At 43.5% G+C, this 23193-nt stretch overlaps 1 protein-coding gene across 3 annotated transcripts in view; it reads right to left on the reverse strand.

The window, feature by feature from the left end:
- Positions 1–23193, reverse strand: part of LOC309653444 (pseudouridine-5'-phosphatase-like) — a 449022-nt gene that overhangs the window by 96216 nt on the left and 329613 nt on the right. The gene's annotated exons all lie outside the window — the stretch shown is intronic.

Here is a 23193-nt window from a genome sequence, read left to right on the forward strand (position 1 = left end):
ATAAATTCTGGGAGGTAGCAGAGAACTTAGAACTTTCTGTTATGGAAAACTGTCTTTCATAGTAGAATTTACAGTTTTTCCGTTACCAGTTTTGTTGTTGTTTCTTGGCATAATTCAGTACTTCAGTGTAATTTTGTTATAACTACCAAAAAAAACCATGATTCTTCTTTTGATTTTGTTTGTTTCCCCAACCATTTAAAAACAGAAAGACCAGTCTTAGTTCACGGCTGGAAAAAGGCAGATGGTGGTTCAGATCTGGACTTCTGGGCTTCGTTTGCAGACCCTGACCTAGAGGGGTTGTTAAAACTAAGATGCTGGGCTCCACCCCAGAGTTTCCCGTTCCTTAGGACCAGGAGCTGTCCTGAGAACTGCATTTCTAACAAACTCTGTGGTGGGTTCCACCCTCAACTGAATGGTGCAGGAAGATTAAGAAATCAAAAATGAGTTGCTTGTAGGTCGGCCCTTGCTTAAAGCCGTGATGTTTCTGTATAATTTTCCCACGTGCCTGTGTCCCACACCTGTTTTCTTTAATCAAATCAGCTGGCTACATTTGAAAAGTGGGATATTTGCAGAAAAACACGAGCTTCTGACTATTCTTGAAAAATGCAGAAAACATTGTAGTGTTTTCTACATCGAGGGCAGTGCTGACCCTTGATTTCTACATGGCAAACCTTGCAGTCAAGTCAAGATGGCCCCATGAAACAGTGCTTACAGCTCTCCATGGTCTTTACGTAGTCTGTCACTCATGTCCTTACCTTTTCTGGCCCTGGGACCACTTGCCTTCACAATCCCTAAACTCCATGGATGGAGAAAGATTACTGTACCTTACATCAGAGGACTTAAATTTAAATAACACCTACTGGGACGAAGTGAGAGAGTGGCATGCACATAGATACACTACCAACTGTAAAATAGCTAGCTAGTGGGAAGCAGCCGCATAGCACAGGGAGATCAGCTCGGTGCTTTGTGACCACCTAGAGGGGTGGGATAGGGAGGGTGGGAGGGAGACGCAAGAGGGAGGGGATATGGGGATATATGTATACGTACAGCTGATTCACTCTGTTATACAGCAGCAACTAACACACCACTGTAAAGCAATTATACTCCAATAAAGATGTTAAATAAATAAATAAATAAATAAATAAATAACACCTAATTTGTGTTGGGCACCTAGCCATACACTCTCTCTCTATATATAGTATATTACACACACACACACACACACACACACACACACACACACCCATGTACGTATACACACACACACATATATATATGTATATGCATATATATGGTTAATGCATATATAATACTACATATAAAATCATATACAGGTAATTTCACTAATATATACATCGACCAGGGAGGTGGGCATAGCTACCTCCATTTTCTAGGTACACAAAGGGAATTACAAAGGTCATATAGATTGCCTAAGGGTACCCAGAAGGACAACTGAATACCAAATCTGTCTGCCCCTACACGGTATGGCCTCTTCCCTATATACTAACCCTCTCTCTCCAAGCGCACAGCAAAAGAAATATTTCCTGCAGCATATGCTCCCTACAAATATGAGGTGTGCCTCCCACCTGTTAAGCGTGGTGAAGAAAAAATAGAGCAGTGGATTATTTACCAGAAATAAATATCAAATTTTATAAATTTTGTATCATTATAGGCTCATGGTTTTTTAAAACATAGCAATAACTTGTCTAAAGAATGCTGTGCTTTGCAAATCTACTGTAATATATTTTATTCCCTGACACGCAATTGCATACCAATCAGTTTTGATTCTCTGTTCTTCACCAGGCGATATTTATTTGAAATATCTCTGATTTGGTTCTCCAAAGAACAAGCTGTGTGCTGAATAGGGGGATCAGACGCCTGTTTTTGCGGGTGATGAGCCATGCTATTCTGAATCACTATGGGAGACAGGTTCAAAGGTTAGACGTCAAAATCTTTTCAGAGATTCGTTAGTTTCCGCATAGCTAGCAAAAAGGAAGCGGCAGAAATCAGGCATTTGAAAGAGAGCTATAAACGTAGAGAAAAATGATCATGATTAGCGATTGTTTTCATCCGTGGGGATGCTGTAAAACTGTACCTAACATATGCTGCTTTATAATACATGTATAGCGTGCAAACCAGTATGTTAGGTGTACTTTGTGTACGTGTGCGGGGGGTATGTATACACACATACAAATTCACACGTAACAGTTATACGCATATATGTATGTATACATATATATATGACAAAGAGTATATTTTAGATGCACTTATTTATAACATGTGGATTAAAACAGCTGTGATACAGATATCAATGCATATGTAATATACACTACCTGTAACATATATATCACAATTGTTTTAATCTATATAAGTTATAAAAGTGCAAAGTTTGTAATATATATAAAACAGAGTATATGTACTATAAATGTTATGTATTTTTCATATGTATAACGCAGTATAACATATATTCTTATATTCTTATTCATATATAATAGTTGAACTGTTTATATATATATGTTTATACATATTACAAAGAGGATATTTTAACATTTAATAACATATAGATTAAACAATTACGATACGTATCATGTTATATATATTGTATAAATTATATATGCATTGATATATATATTGCAGTTGGTTTAATTCTCATGTTATCTAAGTGCATCTGAAAGTACTCTCTGTGATATATATAAATATATATAACAGAGTGTAACTGTTATGTATGAACACACACACACACACACACACACACACACACACACACACACACACAGAGTTCACCTAACATATACTGTTTTGTAATCTGCATATATTACAAAGCAGCATATTTAGGTGCACTTTTATAGCATCGTATGGATTAAAAACAAGTGCTAATCATGCTGATTTTTCTGTAAATACCACACACACACACACACACACACACAGAGATGCGTGTGTGGGTACACAAAACAGTCCTATCGGAATTCATACAGATCATGAATCCTGGAAGTTGCTCTGTATTCAGAGATACTCAATAAATCACCAAGCATTGTATTTTACCCTTTATGATGCCTCAGCGTCTGTGTGTGTGTGCGTGCGTGCGTGCGTGTGTGTGCACCCCATCTCACTAACCCTGAGAGCTGACCTCATGGCAGCAGGCAGGGGAATGCCTGTCTCTTCCCCCATATTTCACAGCTCCCAGCATTTCCCAGGGGCTGAGCTCTGTAAGCACGTAGTAAATGAACAGTCACGGTGCCCCCAGAAGGTGTTCCTCCAAGTTACGCACTTCCAGTGTGCAACCAACACACGAAAACCTGCACCAAAGTGTCTTCACCCCCCAATTCTGTCACTTTGATTTGAAATAAAAGGAGAAATTCTTTTATGTAAATATTTGGAATCTTTAAAGTGAAGATCATCAGCTGGAAGAAAAGCAAAGATGTGAACTGAAACGTAATAACTTTTCCAGTAGGATCCATGTGTCTATTTACCATGAACATTTCAATTTGTACAACACTTTTGCTGCCTTTGCGGAGAGAGCTTACTTAGCCCCCATAGTTGGAGCTCAATTTCTTTCTGGACTTGACAGATCAAAAGGCACAGGATTTTTTCCCAGGAATCCTGGCATCTTGTACTGTTCACGCCATTCCAGCCTGTCATGTTTGTCAGTGAAAGAACAGGAAACTGCTTTGAGGAGATGCGGAAGGAGGTACATGTGACTTACAGTTTGACACTTAGAATGAAGAGAATGGCCATATTTCAGATTCCACATATATGTCATACCATGTGGTATTTGTCTTTGTCTTTCTGACTTACTTCACTTAGTATGATCACCTACTTCAATTTAAAAAAAGGACCTACTGTATGTATAGCACAGGGAACTCTACTCAGTACTCTGTAATAACCTATATGGGAAAAGAAACTGAAAAGGAATGGATATATGTATACGTATGTATAGCGGAATCACTTTACTGTACACCTGAAACTAACACAGCACTGTAAATCAACTATACTCCAATATAAAATAAAAATTTTAAAAAAAGAATAAAGGGAATTCCAGGAGACAGTGGAGGCTAGAGATACATCCTGTTTCTCTGCTGGTTCCATTAAGAACATCGTGCAAAGTGCTTCCATGATTTAATGCAGTTTCTCTTTTATCTACTATTGGAGGAGTTTGTGTTTGTCTATGTATGGAAAGTATAAATTCTCTTTTTAGTTTTCCAGGTAGTAGAGGTACTTAGGTGCAGCGACAAATTACTGCGAATGGATTCTTTGCAGGTAAAGCATTATTAGAGTGATGGCCCAGAAGTGGTGAAAACAAAGATTTTGAAAATTCAAATAGGCTGACGTGGAGAAAACCACACGTAATCAAATTCACAATGTCTAAGTAATGTATAATTAGGCTATATTTTCCCAGGACAAAAGCACTGAGTTTTGAAAAGGAAATATTAAACTTTTGCTTTAAACACATAAATACTGAAAATAACTACGTTTTCATCTAAACCATGGTAAGCTTTTAATGACAGACATTTTCGTGCATTACAAGTCCAAAGGCCTTCAAGGAAAGTGCTATTTTTTTTCTCTTGGTGCTTTTAAACATGCTTGACAATTTGCACTTTGCTTGCAGACCTACCCTCCAGAATTCCACCAGCTCACTCCATCAAAGTGTTGCCAGTTTGGATCAGTATTATGAGAAACTGAGCCAAAGGCTCAATTTAGCATGCAAATCATCGCCTTGGTTACTTGACCCTGAGATGCCAAGAACAAAGCCAGTTGCTCAGCTGAATTTATTACATTTAAACTTATTATACAGTCTTAGCTTTTAATTTTCTTTCACCAAGATGAGCAACTTATTCACTCTGGCAAGTCCACAGAGCCTATATGCTTTCCCATCCCCTGGGCAGGTTTCCTGGTCTGTATTTTAAGGTATAAACAAAGTTCTCTTCATATGAATATGTAAAAGTTTTTTCACATTCATTATTTTATTTACAAGGTCACTGAGCTAACCTTGATTTTACTGCTGACGAAAGGTGAGCTGCAGAGATCAGGGCACCTGGACCTTGTCAGGCAGGTACAGCGTGTCAGGGCTGGACCCCAGGCCTATTTCTTTTGACCCCCGATCCTACACCCCACGCTTGGTTCTCCTACACCCCACGCCTCTGACACGGTCAAAGGCCACGATGTTAGCATGCCATTGCCCATTGAATGAGTTTATCCCACTCTCTCCTTACATCAAATTCTGTCTCCATTCTGGATCAGACCTCAGCTCTACTCTTCATGGACTGATTTAGTACGTGTTCACCCAAAAGAACAACTAGCAGAGACACAGACGTACCATGTTTAGAAAATCTCTAGTTACGTAACCGCGATGGTTTGCAGAGGTGAACGATGCACATAGATAGCTACAGACGCCCTTGCATTTCTTCAGGGTCCTTTTAAAACTACATGCCTGGCTCTGATATCCATAAGGGAATGAACAATCTGGAAAATCCCCACAGAAACACTGGGGCCCTAGGCAAGGTGAGATGGGTGCATACCATTTGAGATCTGTCCCCCAAAACAGGTGGGGTGACTAGGGGAGATGAGGAAGGGTTAAACACTTGTTGGCTCCTCTGAACACCTGGGGTCCACACATTTGGGGGGGGGAGATATTCTCAAGTTCATCACCATGCGCAGGAATTTGAGGAATTCAATAGGTGGACACATTACGTTCCATGCTTCTCAAACTTTCCTGTTCCTTGAGTCTCCTGGAGATTTTACCACAAGGCACATTTGGATTCAGTAGGTCTTGGGCAGAGCCTCAGAGCATCTCTGATGATCTCTCTCCTTGACGCCAGTATCCTTGACCTTTGGACCATACTTTCTGTGGAAGACTGTCCTACAGGGCCCTCAACAGCGGTGTCTGGAGGGAAATGCCAATAGATTGACATCCAAAATGGGAAGATGCCTGGGGACTTTCCAATGATCCAGCATCAAGTGTTAATAACATCAGTGAATGTGGTTGTGAATTATGCCAAATGCTTTCATAGTCAATGCTCGTTTCAAGCTCAAAATGTCTTTGTGAAATCAATAAGACAAACATTATTTCTTCTTCTTATTTTCAAAAAAAAAAAAAAAAAAACCAAACAAACACCTAAAGAATAGTTAAGTACATGGAGAGACATCATACCATAGGTTAGTGTCTCCTGTACTCTTAGCGTTAATTTTGGGATTTGTCCTTAGATGGTTTTCTGTCCCCATAAGCCTAGTCACAATTTCCCCCCACCTACAGAAATAAGTGTGATGGACCCTGAGGAAGCAGACTTTCTTATTAACTCAAAACCAAAACTAGGGGTTTAGCTAGAAATTCCCCTCAGGAAAAAAAAAATAAGTTTTTCCAGCAAAGAGCGATTATTATGTTTGTTTTGGGACACCAGCAAGTCATGCACACCACAAAAGCAGCATCGGAATCCCCTGTCACTGAGAGAGCAGTTATGTGCTACGGCTGTAAAGTATGAACTTGTTATTTCGCTTGTGTTACCCAGGACTTCACTGCTGGACGGACAGAGAAAGAAGCAGAAAATTCCCCTTATTGCATAAGCATGGTCCCCTTCTGAGGGCTACCTAGCACTCCTTTCTTCTGCGTCAAAGAGGCATAGCTATTTTCAACTTCAGGAGGGAGGAATGGGTCAAGAAAAGGGAAGCTAAGGAGAAAAAGCTGGAATAATGAGCCCCTGTGCCCTTGTGACTTACATAATCTAGCAAAGGGAGCTCAGTGGGAACCAGAGAAATGGAGTGGAGGCAAAGCTGGCGAAAGTAGGTTTCCAAGAATCAGGAGTTTTAAACACACTGGCACTCACGGCTCTTCTTTGAGCTATGTGCTATTTCTAAACGGCATGGCTGAGCGATTCTGAGATTTCTTTGGTCCACAAAGTGGTAGAATATATATAACATGCCGTGCAGTCTCTCTCAGTATCTCTGTGTCCCTCTCTCTTTGGGAGAGGGGAGATTCTGGCCTAGGAACAAATTAAAGATGAGAAGTTGATACTGATGCTTTAATGGCACTGAAGCCTGAGGAAGCAAATCTTTCTTAACTGAAAAAATTCAAAATAGCAGGGAAAACTGGTGTAGTGGAAACACATTGTACTGGAAGTCAGGAAACGAAAGTTATTTTTCAGGTTCTTTTACTTAATCACTCTTGGGTAAGGTCTTAGGCTTTGCAGACACTCGTGATAGAAATAAGTCATCCATTGAGAGTCAGGGCCCAAGCATTCCCATAATCATTTTACATATATAAGCATGTAAGTATATTGTGGGGAGCCCAAGCTTTGGAACTGATAGATGGATAGATGGACGGATAGATAGATATGATAGATAGCTAGCTAGGTAGACGTGATAGATGGATGGATGGATGGATAGATATGATAGATAGCTAGCTAGGTAGACGTGACAGATGGATGGATGGATGGATGGATTGATAGATACAAAGACAGATCAAAAAAAAAAAAAAAAAAAAAAAAAAAAAAAAAAAAAAAAAAAAAGACAGATCAGAATATGCACCCCCAAATATGCCACTTTGGCGTAAGAATTATTTTAAGATGAAAGCAACTGAGAAGTAGCAGGTGCAGGAAGAACTCTATGCCCTTCCCCTTTCTGCCTAAAAGAAGGGCATACATCTCCCTTTGAGAAGGGGACATAAATTTCCATCTGTAAAGGTGCAGTCCTCTCCCATACCGAAGAGGTGACTGACTCTTATTTGCATAACAAGCCTTGCTAAAGAGCCCTTAACTACCTTAACTAGCAACAGAACTACCAACAACTACCACTCCTAGTCCTCTTCCCACACTTCACCACCCCCAGGAGCCCAACCACCTTTCCCTTTGTCTGCTCACTTCTCCGTAATCTATCACCTTCCACTAAAATGGTACACGAAGCCCACCCACCACCTGTGTAATCACCTCTGGGTTTTTATTTCTTTCTGTGAAGCCCCTGTCAACTACAAATTGGCACTTGCCATCTACCTCTACAAGGATTAAATCTTGAGCCGCTGCAGCTGCTGACCTTCAACACCCCCTGAAAGGAGTTCAGGGTGGAGACCAGGAATGAGGCCCTCTGTGCTCTGGGAAAAACTGGCAGAACACGTCCTCAGATAGTTAGATATTTTCAGGAGCGGATTTTATAAGCCCAACGCCTGCATCTCCTCGTGTCTAGAAAAGCACTAAAATCCTTCATGGTGACATCTGCTCCTTGTGACTAGCAGAAACATTCTCCAAAAAAATATGTGCTTGGGGACTTCCCTGGTGGCACAGTGCTTAAGAATCCGCCTGCCAAGGCAGGGGACATGGGTTCAAGCCCTGGTCCGGGAAGACCCCACATGCCGCAGAACAACTAAGCCCGTGCGCCACAACTACTGAGCCTGTGCTCTAGAGCCCGCGAGCCACAACTACTGAGCCCACGTGCTGCAACTACTGAAGCCCGCACGCCTAGAGCCCGTGCTCCACAGCAAGAGAAGCCACCGCAAAGAGAAGCCCGCACACTGCAGTGAAGAGTAGCCCCCGCTCGCCGCAACTAGAGAAAGCCCGTGCCCAGCAACGAAGACCCAGCACAGCCAAAAATAAATAAATTAATTAATTAAAGAAAAATATGTGCTTGATTGAATGTACTCCCCCTTCACCAAAATCACATATATACTGACCTTCACCCCCACCTCTTTGGAGCAGTTGCTCAGAGCTAGCTGAGATGCTGTCTCCTGGGCTATAGTTCTCATTTTGCCCCAAATAAAACTTAACTCACAAGTCTCACGTTGTGTATTGAAGTCGGCACCCCCATGCACATGAAAACATTAACATCGATAAAGAAATATGTCTTCCTCCTGTTCACCTGTCTTTTGTCAGTTTAATTCACAAGCCTCAATAAACAGACTGTAAGAGAGCAGAGGAAAAAGTTTTTTTCCCTCCCACACAGTTGGGGGTCGGGGGAGAGAGAGAGAAAGAGAGGGAGAGAAACACGGATGATGGATGGATGGATGGATGATACTTAGAGAGGCAGACAGATATAGACAGAGGGGTGATAAATAGAAAGAGTCCAAGTTCTGTTTTCTGCAAAGGGTTATTTTAAGGACTAAATAAGATAATCTATATACATTATAATCTACCATATAAAATTTATTACTATTTTTAATGGTATTTACATTATTAATCCTGAATAAAAATCTTCACTTACGAAAACTTTTTTTCTTAGGCAAAAAGTTTTGAGTAGTGAATATAACGACAAAGCACTGGGAAGTGAAGGCATTTTTCGATTGTTTTTAATACTCAGCTAGAAATGTTAACTATTGAGGAGAAACTATGAATTCCTGTTAAGTGTTATAAATGAAGGCTCCCTTTCGGGCCTTCAACCCCAAATTCTGCTTCCTGCATGGTTTAGATGCCAATGCCGGTCATCTTTAAGAAGAGTCTCTGTTCAATCAACTTGGCATCTCCAAGACTCCACATTTCAAGCACAAGACCAGGCACTAAGCTTGTCTGTAACGAAACTCAACAAGGATGAATCTCTGGACCAGCCATTAAAAGTACCTGGCACTAGTTCTCTTTCAGGGCCACCATGAACCAACAATCACTTTTGGAAAATGTCTCTACATTCTTTGTATCTCAAACGTCTCTACACCCAATATGTTGCATTACCACTGCCCTAAATTGAGACATTATGAATGTAACAAGATTCAGTTACTGTATGTTATGTTCTTCTACAACAAAGAGAGAACCGAGTCAGCCTGGGGGCATGTACTTGCACCCCTATTCCATCCCAGGCTATCATGCCATCGCAGAGCACCAATTCTGGTCATTTCATATCCCTTGCTCCAAGGATGATGGGTCCATATTGGGCCAATGAGTCACAGAAAGAGATTTGCTGGATCGGGTTCCTGGGAAACAGAGGCCAGTCACTCTTTCTTCATCAGGATGTAGATGGGGAAACTCTGGTTGCTATTGGCAACTGCCTACGGCCATGATGAAGCTGATGCTCTAAAAGAAGTAATGGAGGGACTTCCCTGGCCGTCCAGTGGTTAAGACTCCATGTTTCCACAGCAGAAGGCACAGGTTCGAGCCCGGGCTGGGGAACTAAGATCCCGCGTGCCACTTGGCATGGCCAAAAAAAATAAATTAGTTAAATAAAAAATAAAACAGAAGAAGTAATGGAAGGGCCTGAACCCTGATGACACAGTCGAGCTGTGGAAGCAAACTTTTCTGAGGCCTGCTCTTCCCTGGACTTGTGTTGGACGAGACAGGGGCCCTGGCTGTCTGAACCAGGTTGAGTAGGTGTGTCCGTTCTCTGCAGCTTGTAGCCTCCCCGTGGATATTTATTATTAAAGTATCTTCCCTTGCTGAGTTAACCTTTACTGAGCATCTACTATACGACTGGAACTTTAGGGTAGTAAGATGCACAATGCACAGTTGCTCCTAAGATCTTACTATGTTATTCATCCCAAGCTCATTTGTTGGAACTGCAAATGGTTCATTAGAAAAGTGGCTCCTTTGCAATTTAAACATCTTCCCAAAGAGGCAAAATATTTTTCTCCTTAATTTAGCCGAAAATGTATCAATGCATGTTATTTTATGTCCAATAGAGTTAATTAGTTAATTTTTATAGTCCAATAAAATTATCCAAGGTAGTTTTCTAAGTATCTTTTTTCAGTGAGTTTTCATTGGTGCCTTTATATTTCCTTTCATCTCAAGATGGACTCAGAAACAACAGGAGCTAAAAGTATCAATATGTATAAATATCTATGCTGAATTCTTAATGAAATAATCTATAACCACAGGATAATCCCATCTTTTTAATACATGTAACATGTATAGAAAGATATTTTTATGTATGTATACATATACAGCTGTATGCTTTTGCATTTGCTCTTATCTTCACAGTAACAGATCGTTTGCAGAATAATCTGTTAATTAAATCTGGGGGCTTTAAACGAACCTGTATTATTTGATTTTTTTTCACAGAAGCATATTTAACATGTGAAATAGCTTCCCAAAATTCTTAGGTAGTATCCAAAAAATACTTAAAATGTATTCAAAGAATACAATTAATTTTTATTGGACAAACAAAACATAATTAACCAGATAAATGTGATGCCAAATTAATGGATCCCAATGATTTTCCATTTTGTCTGCTTCTTTAGAGAATCATCCCTTCTATGCTTCTCCATCATACTGGAAATAAGCTACGGTTACATAATTCTCTCTTGCACTGTGTATTTATTTTTTTGCCTTGCCAATCTCTTAGTTATCCTTTAAAGTCATCCACATATCAAGAACCTTCAATAGACAAGTTGAGAACTCACTGTCTTTGCTTAGCTCCGATCATGATGCCTTCAAATCTACAGACTTTCCAAGTTCCATATAGTTGCTATTACAGATTAGAGGGACGAGGTATGCCATTTTTAATCAATAAACATTAATTATTACCACTTATTTAATTTGAGAACATTTCTGGAGCAAGCATGCCAACATGAGGCAAATTCCATAATTAACTGATTTAGGTCAAGAAATAAAAACTATTGTTCCGTTTTTTTTCACCTTAAGAAATATGTTATAAAACTGATCCTTTATACATCACTGAGGAAGTTTCTATGAATGCTTAACAATCGGTCATATTTGCAAACATATTCTTTATTTTGTTTGGATTCACCGATTTCCCTTTGTTTTTGCTAGCATTCATCTTTCTCTTGGTGGATACTGAGACTACTTAAATAGTTTTTTACCTTTTCTATGACTAGAGTTCAGAACAACTGTGTTTATAGCCTTTGTTTAGCCAGAGATTCTCAAACTAGAGCACATCAGAGTCACCCGGGAGCTTTTAAAACTATAACCTGGATCATTCACACCATTTTCGAATGTTACCAGTGGTGCTACTGTATGGTGTGTTTGTTCTCCAGTTTATTTTCCCCCTCTCAGTAACCTAGATGTTCTCCCCAAAAATTCACGACATGGGCTGTGTCTGCTCGTTTACTCAGCAAGGATAAACTTCAGTGTTCTTATTCCTAATCATGAAGAGAAAGCTCTCTTACTTAACCAGTCATCCGATAATTTCATTTCCTGCTTCATTTTTCTGAAGGATACTTCACGGAGCAATGTGTACTGAATTATTGGAAAATTATTGACAAATACCACATGGGTATCTGCAGAAACTCTCCCTGGAACTTTCAAAGGGGAAATGATTCGACCATGTAGAGAGAGGTTTACTCTAAGCTGCCTTGTGCCTACAGTAGCACATGTGTATGTGAGGATCTTTCAAACCAGAAACATTGCAACAAGTGAGTTATAATATTCTGAAGGTAAAAATGGCTGGGCTTTGGCTATTTTTGTAATTCCCTTAAATTCCGTTAAATAAACTTCTGCCCTGGCAAGAGAAACAAATGAAAGTGGAAGTCACTAATTACATACTATTCCCAGGCTGACGCTATCTTCATACACATTGGTAAGACAGGATGTGTGCCTTTGTCATCCCATTACTTTGTTGGAGGAACAAAATATTGGCGTCGAAAGTTTAAAACCATAAAATGGTTCAAGATTACTTAAGTAATCCACAAGATGTGGTTTATCCATGCAATGGGATATTATTCTGCCTTAAAAAGGAATGAAATTCTTACCCATGCCACAGCTTGGATGAATCTTGAGGACACTGTAGGGAAGGGAAAATAATTTTCCCTCTATCCCTCTGAGTTCTTGGCTGGGACCCCTGTAATAAAAGACAGATGAACAAGAGACAAACAAGTTTATTAACATGTATGCCTCATGTATACATGGGAGAGACCCAGGGAAAATGAATAACTCCAAGAGGTGGCTTAGAACTCTGGCTTATAGAGCATCTTCAACAAAGAATAACAATTTATCGAGAAAGAGCAGCACAAAGGAAAGCAGTGTTAGGTTTCCAAGGACAAGCTATCAGAAAGTTAACTAACGGTATATAAAGTCCAGTTAGAAAAGTTTATATGGATTCCTTTGGTGCCACCTCCTGGCTGATAGGGTCTAAAATTATCTCTGGTGATTGATTAACTTTTGTCTTTCCTGGTAGAGAGGGGAGGAGGAATATCTTTGCAAATTTATGTACTGCTTTTAGGCAAATCAGGGAGTACAGGGAGCTTTTCTTCTACCTGCTTCTTCTCAACTGCCTTCAGCTCAAAGTAACTGAGCTGGCATATTTTTGGACGTGGCATATTCTGCTACCCTTCAACATTGTGCTAAGTGAAATAAGACAGACACCAAAGGATAAACATCGCATGAGTCTATTTATACATGGTCCCTAAAACAGTCAAATCCATATCGACAGAAAGTAGTTTAGTGGTTTCCAGGGACTGCGGGTGGGGAGGGGCTAGGAAGAAGGAGGAATGAGGAGTCATCGTTTAATAAGTTTAGAGTTTCCACAGACACAGAGAACAGACTGTGGTTGCCAAGGGGAAGGGCGATGGGAGAGGGAAGGACTGGGAGTTTGGGGTGAGCAGATGCAAACTATTATATATAGGATGGATAAACAACAAGGTCCTACTGTATAGCACAGGGTGCTATATTCAACCTCCTGTGATAAACCATCATGGAAGAGAATATGAAAAAGAAGGTATATATGTGTATAACTGAATCACTTTGCTGTACCACAGAAATTAACACAATGTTGTAAATCAACTATACTTCAATAAAATAAATTAAAAAAAAAAAGTATGGAGTTTCAGATTGGGAAGATGAAAGAAGTTCTAGACATGGATAATGGTGATGGTTGCAAAGCAATGTGAATGTACTTAATACCACTGATCTATTAGCATGTACACATTACATATGTGTGCATATGTATACATATCAATACATATGTATGTATAACTGAACCACTTTGCTGAACACCTGAAACTAACACAACAGCATAAGTCAACTATACCCCAACATAAAATAAAAACTAAATTTAAAAAATGACACTGATCTATACACTAAAAAAAAGATTAAAATGGTAACATTTATGTTATGTATATTTTACCATAATTTTAAAAGGATAACCTAAATAAACATCAGGAGTAGTGTACAGTGGATTCTTCAAGGAGGGCTGGAATCCAATAAGAAAGGGAAAATGAGGTGGCAGAAATGGCTCTAGCGGGTTCCATGCCATGCATGCTGTAGGACCATGATGGGCGGAGTCTTTGTCAACCACAGGATGGATTGCAACAGAATAACAAGAACCATGGTTACTGATGTCAGCCTGCAGAGTTGGTACTTTATTTTATAACCTTGTAGTGACTCTGGAGAAACACCTACCACCATTTTCATAATCTATATCATCTTCTACATTTGAGTCCAACTTCACCATTTCCCTGTTCATTTTTGGCCGTGTCTACCCTAAAGCAAGAAACTCCCACGGGATTTCCAGCAGTCATGGCTGGATGACCCAGAAAATACCGCTCCCCCGCCCCCCAAACAAAAACAAGTTGAATTCCTGAAATAGTTTAGCAGCTCAAACAATTGCCAACCATGGAAAGATGCCTTGAGCAAAGAATGGCTTATCTGTTTCCACATTCCTGAATTGAATCATCTTTTTTTTTTTTTTTTTGTCAGCCTCCGGAAAGAATTCCTCTGAAATGCCAGCTGCCTACAGTCGCCTTGCCAGCTGCCTACAGTAGCCTTCCGGGAGCCACTGTGCCCCAAGCAGTGTGAGATCGACTGTGTGGAGAGAATTTCCTAAAATAAGACTTGACTCTCTGCCAGGGTAGAAATAGACTCTGCCGCCTGAGGTAGGCCCCTCCCTGTCTCCATCTTGCTTCCGTCATCTGTAAACCGTGGCCCCAAGGCTGTCACGCAGCTCCTAAAAGTGCTGAGGAGACGAACAGGATCACATCTGGGGGAGTCGTCGGGACGCTGGGAAGACATATCGCACACATAAATGAGGTGCATTCTGATAGCAACCTGTGTCGTGCTAGCGTTCATATTAACTAGACAATTTAACCCATGGCAGTAAGGATAAGTCCTTCTCAGAATGTTTATCCTTTCATCAAATGATCTTTGCAAATAAACACGTTATCAGTTCTTTAACTGTCATTATTCCGATCACGGTCAGTTCACAGCCATCGCCTCTGTGACCAGGGTCCCCATAGGAGCCTCGGAGGATAAAGGGCAGAACCAAGGAGCAGGCTGGGGCCAGGGACCCAGGGAGCGCCTAACCTCTCTAAAGGTATCACCTGACGATGCTGACTTCCTGCCCCACCCGTAAACTGCTCAGGAGTGAGGGATCAGGGCCAATTACTGCAGTTCAAAAGGCAGCAGAGATCCAGAGACAAAGAGGGCTCCAAATGCAGCCAATCCTCTCCTCCATGCTCTGCACAGGTATCCATATGGAAAACTCTTGCAGACATGGCCCTGGACGTGGAGTGCACTCTCCCAAAGCCCTAAAAGATGAGCACAGCTCAGGGCATCTGGAGATCTGAAAAGGAGCGCATCCTCCAAAGCTTTCTGCCAAGCCTGCTAGGATCATCCTCTTAAGAGATTAGGATTAGGGGATGGCACTTCCCTCCTCACATCCCCCGAGGGACTCGGCAGAGGCTATGAAATAAAACCCAGTCCCTCAGCACAACACTCAGCATCTTCCAGGCTCTGCCTCTAACACGACTCCCCACCTCACCTCCCAGCAAAGTGCTGGGCTGTGACCCAGACCCCAAGGGCGCCTGCAGTCCAGTCAGGATACCCCCGAGATATCACACACCGTCAGGCCCTCCAGCACAAGCTGCTACTGCAGATGCCCAATCTCTCCATGCCCCTGTCTCTGCAAGTCCTACGCATCCATCAAGACCAGCATACGAGCCATCTCCTTTGGAAAGTTCCTTGATGCCCCAGACAAAAGGAATCCTCCGCTGCACTGTGCTTGCGTTAGCCAAAGTGTGGCATGATGCTTTCACCCCTGGTCCAGTAGGAGAGCTACTGGCAGCCTTTCAAATCTTAGCGACCTTAGCCAGAGGTACCAGCAACCCCTCCCTGGGCACAGCACAGCGCCTTACTCATGGGCAGCATTCAACAAAGGTTGCTTGGGCGGAGTGGATTATCACTGACTGGAGTCCTTAAAATGATGGAACCCTGGGCTCAGATCACGGGGCAACACATTCCTGCCAGCTGCTGACCACTTAACTATTACGGCGGGGACGTGGATACGTATCACTGGAAAATTTCCCTTATTTCCCTCAAACCTCAGGCACATTTTCCAAGGCTGAAGCTGACACCTGGCCACACACCATATACAAAATCTGGCTAAGCAATCCCAGGCTTAGTGCACACAGGATGACATAAACGTCAGTATCACTGGACCCAGTCAGATGAACGCAGCTCCAGCTGGAAGCAAATAAAAGCTGGAAACAAGGGCCGTTGGCTTTGACCCACATGTTAAACCACTGTTCACACGTGTGTTGTAAAGGACGTAAAATGAGAGCTGAGTTAACGACCTCTGGTGCCCCTGGGAAAAAGTGTGAGTCCTTAAAGCAGGCCTCATCTGTTCATCGTGGAATGCCTTCCCGTCACCTCTGAGGTCTTGCAAACTCTAGATCGGCCCGTGTTCCCCTTGGTCTAGACCCAGGAGGAGCTGTCGGCATCAAACGTTCAATGGGAAGGCTGGGCGACGTCATCACCATAAAGTGCGGCAAAGTGACCTGTTCATCAGGGTGGACGTCAGCTGTGCAGCTCCAAGTGGAGCAGGAGGCAGTGCTGCCAGAGGAGCAGCACCCAATAATCTCCCTTCTACTCACCACATGGTCCCATCGACCCATCAACCCATCTCTCCATGGCCCCATCGACCCATCAACCCATCTCTCCACGGCCCCATAGACCCATCAACCCATCTCTCCATGGCCCCATCAACCCATCCACCCATCTCTCCATGGCCCCATCGACCCATCAACCCATCTCTCCATGGCCCCATCAACCCATCTCTCCATGGCCCCATGGCCCCATCAACCCATCTCTCCATGGCCCCATCGACCCATCAACCCATCTCTCCATGGCCCCATCGACCCATCAACCCATCTCTCCATGGCCCCATCAACCCATCTCTCCATGGCCCCATGGCCCCATCAACCCATCTCTCCATGGCCCCATCGACCCATCAACCCATCTCTCCATGGCCCCATCGACCCATCAACCCATCTCTCCATGGTCCCATCGACCCATCAACCCATCTCTCCATGGCCCCATGGCCCCATGAACCCATCTCTCCATGGCCCCATGGCCCCATCAACCCATCAACCCATCTCTCCATGGCCCCATGGCCCCATGAACCCATCTCTCCACGGCCCCATGAACCCATCTCTCCATGGCCCCATCAACCCATCTTTCCATGGCCCCATGAACCCATCTCTCCATGGCCCCATCAACCCATCGCCCCATATCTCCATGGCCCCATCAACCCATGGCCCCATGACACCATCGCCCCATGGCCCCATCTCTCCATGGCCCCATGACCCCATTGCCCCATGGCCCCATCATCCCATCGCCCCATTGTCCCATCAGAGACCAGGAGCTCATGACTGTGCACAAAAGGTCCTGTTTCTTTGTTTGCCTTACAATTATTTTAGTTATCCCATTTCCTCTGAAGCCAATAAGAGGCAAGGTGTGTGTCCAACCTTTTCCCCATCGCTGGGGGTCGTCGCTGTGTGTTGCTTACACACCCAAGGCCGTATTGCTCTAAAGCCCTTGGAAGCAAGCATAAAGCTTGCCATTTACATGCCAAGTCCAGTTAAGAAGGAAAAAGTATGCCATGTGTGGGGTTGCACAGATGAAAATAAGAGATTGTCTTGTTGTTTTAATGCTTCTGCTGGATGGAAATAACACTTGCAGGGCTGAGGAAGAGACTCAAGGTTTCTCTATGCATTAAATGCTGCGTCTGTTTGGGATTGCACAAAAATATTTGTCTGTCCAATCTGCTCTTCCCTCCCCCAATCCCTTGATGTTCTCCCAAGGCCAGGAAATACCCCTCCAGTGTGTGCCCTGCTCATGGGGTCTGGTTGACTCAGACACATGGCATATTCTGCTTTCCCATCTGACCACCCGCTGTCACAGCCCCAGACTATTAACCTACAGCGTGTGCAGCCCTGAGTCAGCACTCTGCCCCTCTGGCTCGTCTGTAAGCTGCCCTCCAGACTCATAAAGTAACTGTGCCCTGCCCACCGCTGCAGGGCTGGGCAGAGGAACTCAGGATGCTATCAAGCTGGTGGGCCAGGACTTCGTGCTGATGACATTAGAAACAGTTCTTTGGGATTCGGAAATCATTATAGTTTACATTTGAGCAATGATGAGGAGGTCAACTCTCTCTGCCACAGGCAGTGGGATGGAGCAGGGACATGATTTTCGCTAGAAGAATAGGGCGTGATGACTTGCAACTCCACCACGCCATCCAGGGAGTCCGGGGAGATGTGGAGAGTAGCCCCAGAGCTTGGGATTTGGGGCCCCCAAGCTTCAAGAGAGGCAGATGCCCCAAACTGGAAAGTCTTTATCGGGTCTTTGCAAGAAACACCAAGGAGAGGCTGGTCCTTCTGAGAAGGCAAGCTCCTCTAAGCCAGGAATCCTGTCTTTTCAGCTCTATGCCCCTGGCAATTAGCACAATAGTGGCCATTGAGATTCCAAACGTAATAAAAGATCATGACTTGTTTAACTTTGTCTTTTCCACTCGAGCATAGTATCCGGAAACAGGACACCATTTCAAAAAGCTTACACTGAAGTATGTCTCCCAGGAGAGACCAAATGAGTCTGACTCTATCAGGATTAGAGCCTTCCCTCTAAGCGGGCACAGCCAGCCCAGGGCTGGTGGGGTGGGGAGATTGGGGCGGGGGGGAGGCAGGTTGTGGACCGGTAGCTGGATGGGGGAAGGCCTGTGTGTCGGGCACACTGGGTCCAAGGAAATATGCAGTAAAGGAGCCTTCCAGATGAGAAAGGGAAGGGCGAGTCTCCATAGGGATCAAGTCATCACCTCAAACTGAGATGACAGAGTATCGAACGGCTTATAGTTTTACAGGAACCTTACTATATGCTTATTACAGGAAATGCAGAAACCTAGATCGTCAATAATTCAACAGTTCAGCAATAACCATGGAAAAATTTATAGATCGATAGACAGGCATACAGTAAACAGATAGATACACAGAGATAGTGACAAAGACACACAGATATTTAGACAGACAGGTAGATTGATAGAGATAGAAAGATAGCTATAGCTATAGATAGACGGATGATAGGTATAGGGACATATAGATATATAGATATAACCTATGTAGATACATAAATATAACCTCTATATAATATAGGTTGTATATTTATAAGCATGCAAATATATAACTATAGATGTAGGTATATATAGACATATAGATATAACCTATCTAAATATATAAATATAACCTATTTAAATATAACGTATATTTTGGATATATGTTGCTCACCCATGCGTTGCAAACCATATAAAAGTAAAGCTGAGGATCTCCAAGAATAAAATATAAGTACATCTTCAATAGAAACTTCATTCATTCTTCTTTTAACATATCACTGTTACCCCTCAGATCTCATATGTCCTAAATTGGCTACCTGTTCCAGCTACATATGTTAATATATTCAACAATAGTGTGTGTGTATATCTCTCTCTCTTAATATAAATATATATGTATTATATTTATATACATATTATAATATGCATATTATATTATACATGCATACACACATTCATTTACTTTCCAAAAAGGAGTTCTTACTGATCATTTTATTCTAATTTAAGAATGGATCACAATCATTTTCCCATCTCAACAAATACTTTCACATCAATTTTATCGACCACACAAGATTCCATTGTGTGGCTATTATAAGAAAAGAAAAACTCCATCCTTTCAGGTTCTGCAATGGGGCACATTTTATTTAATATTTTGCATGCACACAGGAGCTTTCGTAGGAAAAATGAAGACCCAAAGAAGTGATTAGGCCTGAGAGCTTACATTTTCCTTAACAAAGGAGGATAAATTTGTGGAGAACTGACAAGACAGAGGAAGACGGTGTAAGTGTCTAGGGGCCGTGAATCACGCGGCTACAAAATATGTGGGGAAACTAATGCAAGATAAGGGTTGTTTCAGGACGTTTGTTTGTGCAGGTCCCTTTCGGCACCGCTTTCCAGTCTCTGGTGATGAGAATATTCTCTTCCTGATGCAAGGAGGGCACCTTTCTTGTGGGAAATCTTAGGCCCTGAGTTACGGTGGAAAGGAGGGGGTCAGGGAGCCCTTCGTGCACCTGCTGTTTCTCGGGTACCTTCAGCTCAAAATCATCAATACCCCAAAGCGGCATAATGGGGGTGGCCTGTTCTGAGCCCCTTCGCTATACTTCTATCTACTCAGATAGCGTATGCTACATATTTCTCGGTTTTGCTAAATGTCGTTAATTTAATGAGATTCTGCCACTGGCTCTGAAATCGTTTCGAGGCACACACGAAGATCTTCTCCATTAGAGGGAAGTAGGTATAAACAGATTTGCAACATTCGCCGTTAGACTCTGCCGGTACGTGTTTGAGTTGGGCTGACTGTAAATCCCTGTAAACCGCCTTGCTCGTGGAATGCATCCCATGAGTGGCTCTTGATCCGCGAGATGATGTCACTGCAGACAAGCAGGGTTCCCAGGACCGGACCCCACAGGGAGGCGGGAAGATGCCCGCAGCCGTGAGGGACACAGAGCTCCCGGCATCCCTCTGCCCATGGCTTAGGGAAGATTCCAGAGTAGACTGCGGGGGGCAGCAGGCTGCACCACCCACAGCAGAGGACCCAGGGAGAGGCCAGGAGTGCCAGGGTCAGGGAAACGGCTCCTTACGAAACCCCGGGAACGAAGGAGGAGGCCTCACATTCAAAGCCATCCATTGGTGGGTCCCCGCTCCTCACGTCTCACCCAGCGAAATGAAGGCTCGTACGCTCCTCCAAAAGAGTACACCTGTACCAGGTAGACTACATCATGATGTCAGCGGGTATACACGGCTTAACCAAGTTTCTAGTCTGCCTCAATAGCTGTCTCCCCTACTGCTGAGGAAATCTGGGTTATTTGGGCAGAGCGGGGGGAGTCACATACGAGCCCAGGAAACAGCTCCCTGCTGAACTAACTTATCCAGAATAGCCTCAGGTACAAAGATGGTGCGTCAGCAGCATTTAGATCTGGGCCACTTATTTACTTTAATGGGATAAAAGGTGAAATAAGCATATTGAAAGAATGCAGATGGGAGGCAGCAAGCCCGCAGAGGCCAGAACCCACGGTCCCGGTGGAGGGCTTAGCAGGTCCTCCTTGTAACGCCGGGAACACGCGACCCTCTCTGCGTTCTTTGGAAAGAAGCATATGCGTGCACAGGAAAAAGTCTGGGTACTGAGAACCCTAAACGCAGATCCTGTGATGGTACTGCACGAGATCCTGGCTTTCTCCTTGATAAGTCTCTGAACGTCTGAGTCTGCTTCTCCTTTCAACGTATTTCACTTTATAATCAGCGAAAGGAGATTTTATTTCCAGAAGAGGGATGACTGGCTGACGTTCACCTTCTGCAGGAGAAGCGTCAGTGACGCACAGCCTTGGGTCACTGTTCACCACGTCTGGACGAGAAGGGCTACGCTGCCATGTCGTGCGGGGGGAGGGCTGTGGAGACCCCCACGTGGCAAAGAACTGCCGGCGCTTTTAGGAGCTGAGAGCAGCCCCTGACCGGAAGCCAGTGAGGAAATGGGGTCTTCCGTCCTCCAACTGCAGGAGGTGAGCTCTGCCAACAACCTGAGGAGTTTGGAAGTGGCTCTTCCCCCAGTTAAGGTCCCCGTGAGAACTTGGCCCTGTGAACGCCTAGGCTGCAGCCTACGGAGACCCAGAAGCAGGGAACCCAGCTGCCTTACTCAGCTCTGGGCTGCCATAGCTAAACACCAGACGCTGGAGGCTTAAACAACAGACATTTACTTCTCCCCGTCCTGGAGGCTGGAAGTCCAAGATCCAGGTGTCGGCAGGTTGGTTCTTCCCGAGGCCTCTCTCCTGGGCGTGTAGACGGCCCTCTCCTCCCTGTGTCCTCACGTGGTCGTCCCTCTGTGCGTGTCTGTGCTCTAATCTTCTCCTCTTATAAGGACAGCAGCCCTATGGGATCAGGGTCCACCCTAATGACCTCATTTACCTTCATCACCTCTTTAGAGACCCCATCTCCAAATGCAGCCACACTCTGAGGTCCTGGGGGTTAGGGCTTCAGCATATGTTTTTGTAGGAGTTGGGGGGGCGCACAATTCAGGCCATAACACCACCTAAATTCTGCCCGGATTCCTGACCCACAGAAACTGGGAGATAATAGAGGTGTGTTGCTTTACCTTGCTGAGTTTGCAGTAATATTTTACACAGGGACAGAAACCTAATGGAACCTACCTCAAATGGGGTGAAAGTGTTATCATCAGAGAATATGCCCGTCCATCCTTTATGCCCCAGAAGAGGTTATAAAACAGCCCAGGGTACCTCCCTCCACTTTGGAGCTGGCTTCTGGGCCCACCCCGCCAAAAGGCCAGATTTGGTGAGAAAGACAAAGGGGCCTAGGAAAATCACTTACGCACGACTGGGTCATGGACTTGGTGCCTGTCAAATCCAAGGGTGAAAATTTACTCCTTTTTTTGAGATGAACATTGAAGTGAATGTTCCAGAACGTGAGAGCCTTCAAAGAAGTCAGGTTGCTTTTCTACAGCCCTCTATGCTCTTATCTCGCTCTCAGCCTGCTCCTGGGAGCCAATCGAAGAACCTTTCCTTTAGCCATTAGAAGAAGAACGTGCCAGGGAGAATGGTCCAAGAATGCACTTTTTAAGCCTCCCCAAATATGCCTCCATGGCATGTTGAGTATTTTGAATTAAACTTAAGAAACAGCTGATGCAAGAGGGACACTCTGACCCTCCTCTCTGTCCCCCTGAAGCAGGAAACACATCTCCATGTGGCATGTGCTCTCCCTGTGTCTGGAGGTTGAAGGACACCCTTATGGCTAGAGGTGGGGAATTTGGGGCCAAGAAACCTATATAAACAAACCTCATGACTTCTTTAATTGACCACCCCAAGCGCAAACTCTGTTTAGATTCCTCACTAACTAAGCACCCAAAGCCTAATTTTCTTTGTCCTGTCACTCGCTCACCAATTTATTGTTTCTTTGTCTAAAAAGTATAAAAACTGCCTGCTTTGGCTACATCTTAAGTCCCATTTCTAGGAGACC

This window comes from Balaenoptera physalus (genome assembly GCF_965194825.1).
Source record: "Balaenoptera physalus genome assembly, chromosome: Y".
Classification (NCBI taxonomy): Eukaryota; Metazoa; Chordata; class Mammalia; order Artiodactyla; family Balaenopteridae; genus Balaenoptera; species Balaenoptera physalus.